This window comes from Pseudophryne corroboree, chromosome 8 (genome assembly GCF_028390025.1).
Source record: "Pseudophryne corroboree isolate aPseCor3 chromosome 8, aPseCor3.hap2, whole genome shotgun sequence".
Taxonomy (NCBI): domain Eukaryota; kingdom Metazoa; phylum Chordata; class Amphibia; order Anura; family Myobatrachidae; genus Pseudophryne; species Pseudophryne corroboree.
The window spans coordinates 414057241-414070880 of record NC_086451.1 but is presented as its reverse complement, the minus strand read 5'-3'; the positions used below and the strand labels follow the sequence as shown (position 1 = coordinate 414070880).

The following is a 13640-nucleotide window of genomic DNA, read 5'->3' as shown; positions in this document are numbered from 1 at the left end:
ACCTGAAAATAAAAGATCAATATACTCACCTCAACAGGCTCCAGAGATAAATCCACGGACTTGGCAAAAAAAGAAAACGAACAACCGGACCTGCGGACCGAAAGGGGTCCCATGCTGACACATGGGACCCCTCTCCCCGAATGCCGGGACATCACGTGACTCCTGTCACTGATGTCCCTTCAGCCAATCAGGAAGCGCTACTGCCGTGGCGCTCACCTGATTGGCTGGACGCCGTCTGTACTCTGACAGCGCCTCGCAAAGCCGCTCCATTACTTTCAATGGTGGGAACTTAGCGGCTAGCGGTGGGGTCACCCGCCGGTCACCGCTGACCGGCGGGTGACCTCACCGCTAGCCGCTAAGTTCCCACCATTGAATATAATGGAGGGAGCTGTGCGATGCGCTGTCACAGCGATCAGCCAATCAGGTGAGCGCAACGAAGTTGCGCTTCCTGATTGGCTTAGAGACCTGTCAGTGACAGCTGTCACTGACAGATCTTAATCGTGGAAAGGTGTCCCATGTGTCAGCATGGGACCCCTTTCAGTCCGTTTTTGGTGCGGGTAAATGCGCTTTCTTTTTTTGCCAAGTACGTGGATTTATCTCTGGACCCTGAGGTGAGTATATTGAACTTTGCTTTTCAGGTATCCGTGGATTCTACATGGAGAAGAGGACCGATGTCGGCGTGTGAACATAGGTAAGTATGTGTGTGTCGGTAGTGTGAAATAAAGTTTTACTGTCGACGGTGTCTGTGTACTGTTTTTATTTGGGTATTTTTTTTCCAGTAGTACTACAGGTACCAGCGGGCCCGTTTTTCTCCCGCATGCTGGTACTTGTGGTTCTCCAAGTACCAGCTTGCGGGAGAGGCTTGCTGGGACTTGTAGTACTAATGGAAAAAACAATATCTTTTTTTTTGAACACAAAGGCTATCAGCCCCCCCATCCGCAGCCCATTGGATGGGGGGGGGACAGCCTCGGGCTTCACCCCTGGCCCTTGGGTGGCTGGGGGGGGACCCCTTGATTGAAGGGGTCCCCACTCCCCCAGGGTACCCCGGCCAGGGGTGACTAGTTGGATATTTGATGCCACGGCCGCAGGGCACGGCATAAAAGTGACCCCCGGCTGTGGCATTATCTGTCCAGCTAGTGGAGCCCGATGCTGGTGTTAAAAATACGGGGGACCCCTACTCGTTTTGTCCCCCGTATTTTTGGCACCAGCATCAGGCGCAGAGCCCGGTGCTGGTTTTAAAAATACGGGGGATCCCCTGTCAATTTTTTCCCCGCATTTTTAGAACCAGGACCAGCTCAATGAGCCCGAGGCTGGTTATGCTTTGGAGGGGGGACCCCACGCCATTTTTTTCCCTGATTTTACCGTTCCAGCAATAAAAAAATTTTAAAAAATATATAAATTATATTTGTGCCTCCCCCCCCCCAAAAAAAAAGTACCTAATCCCTTCTATTATAAATAGATCTGCTATTCCCCCAAAAAAAAACACCAATAAAAACATGTTTAAAATTTGTCCCGGCCTTTGGGAGAAAGGGGTATGATGTGAAAACATTGGACCCCTTTCATTAGTCCGCTGGATCGGTGTGCGTTTTTTTGTTTTGCCAAGTACGTGGATTATCTCTCTGGACCTGGATGTACCTCTGGACGCTGGAAGGTGAGTATGATTTTTTGACAGGTACCTTCGGTTCGTCGGAGATCGTTGCAGTCGGCGTGTCAACACAGGTGAGATGGATTGCCCAGAACTCCCTTTGTCCAAAATCACCCTGGCATGTCCAAAATGCATCCCTCCGGCACTTGCGTCACTACACATCCAAACATTCCATGAAACAGCAATGCTGGTCAGGGAATGTTTGGATGTGTAGTGATGCAAGTGCAGGAGGGTTGCATTTGGGCCGCTGCAACCCGCTTGTGTTGTGTGGACTGTATGTACCTCTTCTTTCCATTCCCAGGGTGACACTATTACCCACATCTGGTAGCTCATACTGTTCTCTTCCACAGGTCCTGCGTTGTATCTTCCCAAGTGGCGTGGATGTGAGGAGACACGACATTTCACCCGATGTTCCATGGGCGACCTACTGGTGATGTGGACCTGACCCTCCGCCATGTAGCAGACAACCACCTCAGGTGAGATGCAATTGACCAACAAAACTCACTTGTCCTAAATCACCCTGGCATGTCCAAAGTGCAGCCCTACGGCACTTGCGTCACTACACATCCAAACATTCCCTGAAACAGCAATGCTGGATCAGGGAATGTTTGGATGTGTAGTTATGCAAGTGCAGGAGGTTTGCATTTGGGCTGCTGCAACCCGCTTGTGTTGTGTGGACTGTTGTATGTACCTCCTTTTTCAGCCCCAGAGTGACACTATCACCCATACCTGAAAGCTTAAACGGTTCTCTTCCACAGGTACTGCGGTGTATCTTCCCAAGTGGCGTGGATGTGAGGAGACACGACATTTCACCCAATGTTCCATGGGCGACCTACTGGTGATGTGGACCTGACCCTCCGCCATGTAGCAGACAACCACCTCAGGTGAGATGCAATTGACCAACAAAACTCACTTGTCCTAAATCACCCTGGCATGTCCAAAATGCATCCCTCCGGCACTTGCGTCACTACACATCCAAACATTCCATGAAACAGCAATGCTGGTCAGGGAATTGACAATGCTAAATTCCTTTGTCGTATAAACAACCCTTATGAAGCTAAGAACACTGTACGCTGTTTACTTAAGAAATACCGTAATGATACGCTATTTGCGTAACGATCGCTCAGCCGTAGGCGAGACGCTCAAGCGTCACGTTCGCTCACGGCCCAGTGATCACAGGACACGTTATTGGTTATGTCTAGGGGAAAGATTCGCTGTAACGTAGCATACGCTAGAGACCACGAGGAGGTCACCAGCGGTGCAGACGCTCACAACACTATACCTTGATATTAAACCTTATACCGATGAAACACACAGAATACCTTAATGTGAGTACAGGGTGTAAATGCAACCTTGTGTAACCTGACTACCTACAAAGCTGTTTGAGCGTCACCGACGCTCAAGTGAACACTTAACACTTTAGTAAATACACTGATACTGGTTTTAGGTTTCCAAAGCCTATTAACTGTATTATATCTAATATACTTGTAAAAGGGGATAACAGTACATATGATACGCTACAATATAACAGAGACCTCCTAACCACAGAACTAAACAATAAATACAATAAGACAATACTACGCTGACCTAAATGAAATACAATACAATACTATAATACTATAAGGTATTTAAGAGAAAAGAGGAGAGAGAGAGATAGAGAGAGAGAGAGAGAGATTGGCTCGCAGAAAGACAATGATTATGGAGAGAACTTACGCACAAAGGGTATGATCGCCAGCGCCTCGATATCCAGCTCCCGATTATCAGCAGATAACCGTTGATGAGAGAGTGAGAGCTGGATGTGGTCGGCCTGCCTATTTATGCCCCACACACAATGCAATCTCCTGGTCCTACAATCCCATTGTCCATTGGCCGAAGGAATTCGGCCCCGTATCATAACAAAAGGTCATAGGGTGATTCATACAGGTGGGCTGTGACGATTTCCAACAGCTCAGGTGGGTGGGAAACTGGGTTTCCCGCCGCATACCTGAGTATGTGTAAATCATAGAAATGGACATAAACTTCTTATGTCCATAACTATTCGCACGAGCGATTAATACGCTCCAAACCAACACCGGAATATTGCTATTTAAATACTCTTCCGATGGGTACCAAACACTGCAGTATGATTCCTGTTAGACCCTTCGTACGATGCAAAGAGGGACTCCTCAGCTCTGGGACATTGTACTTTACCCAAACTTACAGAAACTATCAAAGGGATCATGATCTATAAACTACATTAATTGTGAACATCTGTAACGAATGAGTCGCACGCTACGATCACATAAACTCTACCGTAAATGCGCATACTGCGCGTGCGAGTGCACGCTATTGCGAGTATGCGCTTCCACGGGAGAGCGTACGCACGCGCAGCACGGACCAGTGTGCGGTGCAAATATGGCAGTGTGCATTAAGACATTTTTCTGACTTTGACAGTCCACCCTTTGGCAGTCAATAATAACTGCCACAAAATATTTAAGGAGAAAAATGTAAGTCAGGGGTTAATTGATTTCCATGGTGGGGAAAGGAAGAAGAATGGAGTAGGTGTGAAGAGGGTATGACCTAGTGAGAAAGTAGAAGCATGTGTGTATGAGTCCATGTTTGGAGGGTCATGTATCATCGTGCCGTACGTGTGGTAAATCAAGCTTCGAGGTATTGCGAAGTATACATTTGAATTCCTTCTTATCCTGTGGTACAGGTCTGTGGATGGGCTGTCAAACTCTACCGAGCTCATTTCGGCTGTGGTTGTAACACAATGGGGATGCACATTTTAGTTGATGATACATGAATTGGGGGGGTATGTGGTTGCTGCTATCTGTGCCTGTATTCCCTATCGACTATGTGTGTTATTACCTGAGGGTTGCAGAGATGAAGATAAAGAACACTTATGGAAAATGCAATGATGTTCTATGTCAGGTTAATGTACGTTCGTCGATTGAGGTCTTGATTGGTGTCGGTTGGTCGGAGTCTTCTTCTTTGTGCTTTTGCTCATAAATCGTGAGTAAAGCAAACAACGTCCATGGATTTACAAAAAATGTTGGGCTTGCGTGATTTTAAAGTTCCTAGGGAAACTGGGGTACCCATGGCATTGTCCATCAAAATCTTGTATATCAGGTCGTCTGCTCTTCTTCTTTCCATCTTTCCGTTGTCGGCCCCTTGGCTCATCAAATCCTTCGTCTACGTGGGTCTTTGTACCTCGGAGGAAAACATAGAAATGGGTGAAAGACGGACCGTATACTCATTACATCATTACGTCGTGGTTTCTAGCATTGGGTCATAAATCAAATCCAGGTTAATTACAGTTTCCTCACTCCTTAAGCTCATCACTTTCGTACTTTGCTTGCACCTCATCAAAGCCTGCCCGCATCTAAATATCAATCCAATAGATATAACGACACCCAAAATACATAGGAGAAACTTTCCAACATCCATTATGACTCCTTGAGCCCAGTCTCCTAAACCGGAGAACCAATTTCGCGGGTTCAACCATGACACCCAACCAGTCAGCTCATTACCTACAGCAGCAAGGGTGAGATTGTGTTTTCGACGAAATTCCCACTTTAGTTGGAGAATATCGTCCATCTTTTGGTCTATGACCTCTACCGGATCCTCGGTGCTATTTGTGATATACGTGCAACACTTTATGCCGTACTGTGTTGCCAATGTAACACAATATCCGCCTGTTACTGCTGTAAGATAATTAAGAACCATCCTATGCTGAACTAGTTCTGTTTTGTAAGCTTGAAGTTCTCTTCCAGTGTATCTAAACGTGTCATCATACATTTCAGTGATATTATCTAATAAATTGGCGAGTGCGGAAATGTATCTATAATTCATCACACCTCGAGCGGTGCGAGTGAAATCTAACGCTACCAGAACCTGAATCCCGGTGGATTCATGGATAAGATCAGAGGCCGGATGCTCTAACCTTTCTGACAGTTGTCTTTTAACAAGGTGCTCGTAGTGAGTGTGAGTATAAGGAGCTTGGGCACCACGGTGTATGTCCTTCATTTTGTCATGTGTAACAGTCATCACTTCAGGCAATACTTTTCCAATATAACACAATCCTTCAGAGTTTGGGGCAAGCCACTTGTACGCCTTTCTCCCGCATATGAAATATGCATCATCGGGGAGAACATAAGGGACGGAGAAGGACATGACCATGTTACAAACCTTCCAGGTGAAATCTCCTGACCCTAATTCTTCCATCTGTCTAATGCACGTATCAGTTTGTACGATATGTGCACAGTATCCTGGTGATACCTCTCCAACTCTAGTAATCCTATTTCCTAAGGTATATCGATACCGGAAAGATTTTCCTCTACTGGCTATGTGGCGTACGAGCTCTGTATCTGTAGGCATTCTATCTGCTCTGTGTGAAAAGGTCATGGTAAGGTTGCTCCATGACACTTCCCAATTTCCCGGTTTTCTGGGATTGGAGATGTTAAAACATATGAGGGACCTATCCACATGGTATTGGTGGAGCTTCAAACTAGGAGGGCTGGAGATGTTAAACCTCCGGTCCACCGGTCTCCCACCACTTAGCTCAAGTACCTCCCCTAACGTTAAAGGAAATGGTACTAGCCCTGATTTGCTGTGACCCTGAGGTACTTGAGAGCATACCCAACAATCTGTTTGGTTCAACACGTTACCCACTAGAGAGTGATAGTCACTCAATGGATGCCGGTCTATATGGATATTAAAACTAGATTGGCATTTCTTTATGCATCCATCTTCAACCAGATTATCACAGAGCCTACAGATACAATTTTCCTCAGCTAACAATCCATCACAATTTCTTCTATCGGATCGTTTTCTGATACTCGCCTTTGCTTGTTGGCTTGGTTGATCTTGGAAAACTACGCCTCCATCATCATAATCGGAACCCATTCCAGAACCTCTCTCGACCTCTATGGTACTCTCGCCGGAACAGACTGCTCTGGTCAACATCATGGTTAACATCAAAATCCGGATTACAGTCTCTTGGGGCAAGTCCATCTTTGAGGAGGAAATAGAGAAGAATGAGAAGGGGGAAAAAGAAATTTTAAGGGAGAGGGGATGGGAAGTGGAGAAAACAATAAAAGGGAGAGGGGAGTCGACAGCTGCTTTCGGTCTTCAAGGCTCAGGTGCCGCCTCAGTCCTCCTGGAACAGACACTCTAGTGATACAACCTCTACCGTCTGTTCCTTATCACGGGACTTCTCTGGATCAGCAACCTTCTTGCAGTGGGATGAATGGACCCAAGTCTCTCTCTCAGCAACCTTCAATGCTGTGGTGCTAGTCAATAAGACCTGGTATGGTCCTTCCCATCTATCAATAAGACAACCTGAGCGTAGAAAATTTCGTATCATTACATAATCCCCAGGTTCAATGTCATGACAATTACTATCTGGTAAATCAGGAATCACCAACTTCAGATTATCATTTTGATTCCTCAACTGCTTACTCATATTAATCAAGTACTTTACAGTTACTTCATTGTTACATTTCAAATCATCCTGAGGGTTAATCATGACATGCGGTTGTCGACCAAACAAGATTTCAAAAGGGGACAGATTAAGAGGGGACCTGGGAGTGGTTCTGATGCTATACAAAACAATGGGTAAAGCTTCTGGCCACGTCAATCCTGTCTCTGCCATTACTTTACTCAATTTATTTTTAATAGTGCTGTTCACTCTTTCGACCTTCGCACTCGCCTGTGGACGGTACGGAGTGTGCAGCTTGCTATCAATACCCATCAATTTACACATTCCTTGGAAGACATCACCTGTAAAATGGGTACCCCTATCGCTTTCAATGATTCTAGGGATACCATATCTACATACAAATTCCTGCACAATTTTCTTAGCTGTAAACATAGCGGTATTTGTAGCTGCTGGAAAAGCTTCGACCCAATTTGAGAAAACATCTATACAGACAAGTACATACTTTAAATTTCTACATGGGGGCAATTGAATGAAGTCAATTTGTATTACTTGGAAAGGGCCGCCGGCAGGTGGGATATGGGATGGTTCTGTAGGTATTGCCTTTCCAATATTCTTTCTCAGACAGGTAAGGCATGACATTGCTCTTTTACTAGCATGAGAGGAGAATCCTGGGGCGCACCAGTATGCTCTTACCAATTTGCACATCCCCTCCTTGCCTAGATGAGTCAGCCCGTGAGCTGCTTCAGCCAGACACGGAAGGTATGCCCTGGGGGCCACTGGTTTACCATGTCCATCCGTCCAGAGCCCTGAGGACTCCTGGCCATATCCCTTTGCCTTCCAGACTGCTCTCTCCTGAGTGGAACACAAATTCTGCATTTCACACAACTTTTGTGTGTTGATGGTATTAAATACCATCAGTTGTGTGGTGTCTGTCCGTATGGGGGTAGCAGCTGCAAGCTTTGCAGCTTCGTCTGCTCGGCTGTTACCAAGGGATACTGGGTCTTGACTATATGTATGTGCTTTACATTTGATAACAGCCACTCTGTCGGGTTCCTGTATCGCTGTTAGAAGCCTTTTTATGTGAGCTGCATGCGCTATCGGTGTACCAGCTGCCGTCATGAAATTTCTGAGACGCCATAGCGCTCCGAAATCATGGACTACCCCGAACGCGTATCTAGAATCGGTGTAGATATTGGCAGACTTACCCTTAGCCAATTCACATGCTCTGGTTAGGGCGACCAGTTCAGCAACCTGGGCTGAGTGAGGTGGGCCTAGCGGTTCCGCTTCTATGGTGTCTTGGTCATCTACGACTGCGTATCCAGTACACAAGTCTCCCGAGTCTGACTGTCTGTGACAACTACCGTCCGTGTAGAACGTGAGTTCTGCATCTTCTAGTGGATTGTCACTGATGTCAGGCCTTGCGGTAAAATTTTGGGTCAAATATTCCATACAATCATGTGTATCTTCCTTTGCATTAAATCCTCCTTCCCCATCACTCTCACCTCCCACCCTTTGTGCCTGTCCAGGCACACCTGGGAGAAATGTTGCAGGGTTTAATGCACTGCATCTCCTTATGGTGATGTTTACGGGGGCCATTAATGCCAATTCCCATCTCGTAAACCTTGCTGATGAGACATGTCTGGTTTGGGCAGAATTCAATAAGGCCGATACCGCATGTGGTGTATGGATTGTGAGGTTGTGGCCTAGCACGACATCTTCGCTTTTCGTCACTAGCAATGCTATCGCCGCAACGCTACGCAAGCATGTGGGGAGGGATCGCGCTACCGTGTCTAGCTGAGCGCTGTAGTATGCAATTGGCCTGCTGGCATCACCGTGTTTTTGTGTTAGTACACCTGCTGCGCACCCAGCACTTTCTGTTCCGTATAGTTCAAAGGGTTTCCCATAGTCTGGCATACCTAGTGCTGGTGCCTGCGTTAGGCACTGTTTGAGTCTCTCAAATGCTGTTTCAGATTCGTCTGTATGCGAAATCCGATCAGGTTTGTTTGAAGAGACCATTTCCTGCAAAGGTAGCGCCAATATGGAAAACCCTGGGATCCAATTACGGCAATACCCACACATTCCTAAAAACGTCCTGATCTGTTGCTGGGTTTGTGGCAGTGTCATGTCTCTAATGGCTTGGATTCTATCAGCGGTCAGGTGTCTCAGTCCTTGTGTTAGACAGTGTCCCAAGTATTTTACCTTAGCTTGGCATAATTGCAACTTGTCTTTGGAGACCTTGTGACCTGTGTCTGAAAGATGAAACAGGAGCTGTTTCGTATCCTTCAGGGATGCCTCCAATGAATCAGAACACAGTAGTAGATCATCCACGTACTGTATCAACACTGATCCACTTTCCGGTTGGAAAGACTGTAAACAATCATGCAAAGCCTGAGAAAATATACTTGGACTATCTATGAAACCTTGGGGTAACCGAGTCCACGTGTATTGGACTCCTCTGTATGTGAATGCAAACAAATATTGGCTGTCAGGGTGCAGAGGTACCGAAAAGAAAGCGGAGCAGAGGTCAATAACAGTGAAAAATTTGGCAGTGGGAGGAATTTGCATTAGGATGACAGCTGGATTAGGCACTACGGGGAACTGACTCTCAACTATTTTGTTAATCCCCCTTAGATCCTGCACTAGCCTGTAACCCCTCCCCCCACTCTTTTTAACAGGGAAGATGGGACTATTTGCTGTGCTGGACGTTCTTACTAGAATGCCCTGTTGTAGCAAGCGCTCTATTACGGGAAAAACTCCTAACTCCACCTCTGGCTTCAGAGGATACTGTGGGATTTTTGGAGCTATCCTACCTTCTTTTACTTGTACTACTACTGGAGCTACGTTTGCCATTAATCCAGTGTCCTGTCCATCTTTTGTCCAAAGTGACTCTGGTATCTGAGATGTCATCTCTTCTACTTGGGATGGATTCCTATTTGTCATAATGGAATGTGACATTAATTTTGATGGGGAGTCTAACATGTCTCGTACTTCCTGAGCGTGATTCTCAGGGATGTCCAAGAATACACCTTCAGGAGTACAATAAATGACGCAACCCATTTTACATAGTAAGTCTCTTCCCAGGAGATTAGTTGGTGCAGATGCAGCCAGCAAAAAGGAATGCTTGGTATGCAAAGGCCCTATTGTAATCTCGGCTGGTTTGCTAACAGGGTAGTGCTGGACTACTCCTGTTACTCCCATGGCTGGAATTGTCCTACCAGTGGTTCTCATGCCCACTGTCGAATTTATCACTGACTTGGCCGCCCCTGTGTCTACAAGAAAGTTTAAAGTTTTACCAGCTACATTGATTGCAATTTCTGGTTCGTTTCCAAGACTAGCAATCAACTTAACTGGCTGCAGATTACAGGTATGGCCACACCCCTATTGGGTATGCTGACCTCCCTGAATCCCGCTGGCAGCAACTACTTGTGAGGGAGTTAGCTGGGAACTACCAGAGGCATGCCAGTCTCTGTTTGGGGGATATCTTTTTGTTTCCCCTGTATGTGGCTCAAAACTCCGCCTCTGTGGACCCTGCTCCCAATGTCGTGTGTTGTGTTGTTGTCTAGGGGGTTGAAAAGATCTTTGTACATTCTTTGTTCTACATTCTCGTGCAAAGTGTCCCGGTCTGTTACAAGAAAAACATGTTATTACACTTGCCTTACCCACAGGATTCGGTGGTACATACGCAGGCTGCCTTGTGGTCAGCGCCTGTATACTTACGGACATCAACTTATCACTTTGCGACTCCCTGTGCCTAGTGATATTTCTGTCGTGATCAATAGCAGCCTCTCTCAAGGTGGACACTGACAGACCTCGCCAACATGGCTGCGTGGTCTGTACCCTAGCTTTTAATGTTTCTTTCAAACCATCCATCAGTACAGATACTGCTACTTCTCGATGGTTTGGGTTGGTCTTAATGTCTTCTATACCAGTGTACTTTGCCATTTCTAATAGTGCCCGGTGAAAATATTCTGTTGCCGTTTCGGACTCCTTTTGCTTAATGGAAAATATTTTATTCCATTTAACAACGGCTGGGAAATACTCTTTTAGCTGTAAATTTATCCTTTTTACATTATCCTTGTTGTACACGTCTGTAAGCGGTACATCTTTATCCAATGCACAATCAGCTAAAAACTGAGTTGCATCAACATTGGAAGGTAAACAAGCTCTTAGCAGTATCTGCCAATCCTTGTTGTTGGGTTCTACCGTGTTACCTAAATCCCTGATGTATTTTTGGCTAGCAACTAAATCCTTCCTGGGGTCAGGAAATTCGGACACTATTGTTCTTAATTCCATTCTGGAAAATGGAGTGTACATGGCAATGTTCCTTATGGGAGTGGCTCCAGACACATCTGTTTTTCCATTGGGAACTGCTATTACCCTTACAGGAGCAATTCTAACAGCCTCTTCCTGTGTAGATTCTACAGCTTGTTGTGGTACAATTGTTTCAGTGTAGTGCATGGTGCCGTACTTACCCGTTGACACGACCTCACCTATCCCTCCGCTAGGGGCTTTCACTAATCTCGTGGGTGTCGCTGTGCCTACTGTGGTCTCTGCTATGGTGGCTGCAAGAGAGAGAGCTGAAATTGTTGCTGAATCGTCTTCTTGATCACACTCCTGAGGAAGGTTCAAAACAGGGTACATCTTGCACGGGTTAATACTTGCATGAGTTATTTGGTTAACATCATTAACATTTACAGTGTTACTAAGAGTTTGTGTTTTACAACCCAGTGCGTTTCTCTCCGCAATCAACTTTTCTCCTGCAATGTATGGTGGGGGAGGAGCTGTGGCAATCAACTTCCTGACTGCCCCAGATCCTGCCGCCAGAGCCAAACCTCTCTGTATCTCACCTTCCTGGTGCCATAACTGTAAATAATCATGATGCTGAATTCGTCTCTTTGCTGATTTTACGAGACATATCCTCCTCCTTAAATTTTGTAACACCTCTGGACTGAAGCTACCTATTCTTGGGAACTTGTCCCTGTCTTGTACAGTCATTCTCTCCCATTCATCACATAAAGATTCGGTGTGAATTCCATACTTTTCACACATTACATATCGTGCCGACCCAACTGGTCGGTTCACAGAATCAACCTGAACCAGGGTTGATCGCCCCCTACCTGAGCAACTGGCCCCCATAGTCTGCAGGTGTTGCTTAGTCCTCCTTGGATCTCTGTATCAAGGTTTTCAGCAAGCCTTTTCAGACAACCAAATTACTCCACAGTAGGCCGGCGGTGGCGGTTTACCGAGTACCCCACTCACTCGCCCACCTCGACCAATACGACCTGATCACACCGACGTGGTGCTGGCGTACTCGATACAGGGCCCCTATGGAACCTTCAGTTTACTGGAACATATGAGGGTTACCCGCAGGACACTTACTCTTTCCAGTAAAGGTGGGGTTGTTAGATAGTTCCTGAGTGACCAGCGAACTTCCCTTCCAAAAATAAAAAATTACACAAATCACGTCAGAATGTACAAATAGCGTTTGTGACCACTTTACTCTAATGGTATTAGGTCAGATCACTAACTACTGCACACAATTACGTGCGGTCCAATCGTTCAGTACACGAGCACTACTTGTCATGTACTGAAAGACCAATGGAATCGATGTTTCCGGCCGCGATTCCTTCAGCAAGAGCTTATGGCCTATATGGGTTCTGCACCAACACCCCAGGCGTTGTGCCACTGGACTTTTATAGCGGACCTTTTACCTTACGACCTCCTGGTCTTGTTCCTTATGACCTCCTGGTCTTGTTCCTTATGGTCCGCTATACTCTAATGCTCAAATATTATTTAACCAGGGATGCCTCCCTGGCCACCGTATATGTCACTTACACGTATGTCCCTTGACGAGTACCCGGCTTTCCTTTTGGTTCCACCTTAAAGTTATATAAACTTTTGTATACAAAACACACTCACTCAACACATGTACACTTTGTTTCTATATCTATTTCTGCGCAGAAATTGTCTTCAGGCCAAGAGTGTTACCAATTAGGAGCAGGATCTGTTAAACTAAATTTCAGATTTTTCCAAAAATAGATTTGCGTTATTTACCGCTTCGCGTTACTTATCGCTTTTGCGCTAATTATCGCTTTGCGCTAATTCAACTTTTCGTGACTTGGGCTACGTGGGCGTAACCAGACGCTACGTTGCGTAATGTACGCTGCGTGCGTCCTGCCTTTCGGATTGCGTACGCTAGTCTTTGTTAGTTACACGTGTACGCAATGCAAAGGATCCACCGTAACACAATATATATTTTATCAATGTAGATGATCCCTGATCATCTACCGCAATCCACACTGCACACTGGCTGCCTCGTCTCTCGGACAAGCCGTGTGTTTGTTCTATACTTTAACTATTACCTCTACTTATTAAATAACAGCAAATCTCTTTTTAGCACTTTCTATCAACTATAAAAATTGGCAAACAGGAATAGTGATATACGAAAAAATGAAATACACAAGTGAAAAGAAATGCAGGTATGTATGCGTACGCAAGACAAAAGAAAAATAAACAGTTTTAAAAAGACACAAGCGTTTTGTTCTTACTTCCGGTTACCGGGTTCCTTCAGCA

General features: G+C 45.7%; 1 long non-coding RNA gene across 1 annotated transcript; it reads left to right on the top strand.

Annotated features, from left to right (window-relative positions):
* Window positions 1-466: 466 nt before the first annotated feature.
* Window positions 467-2572, top strand: LOC134947878 (uncharacterized). Its single transcript, XR_010182831.1, has 3 exons — window positions 467-611; window positions 1996-2121; window positions 2404-2572. It is a non-coding gene; the product is annotated as an uncharacterized LOC134947878 (long non-coding RNA).
* Window positions 2573-13640: the final 11068 nt, after the last annotated feature.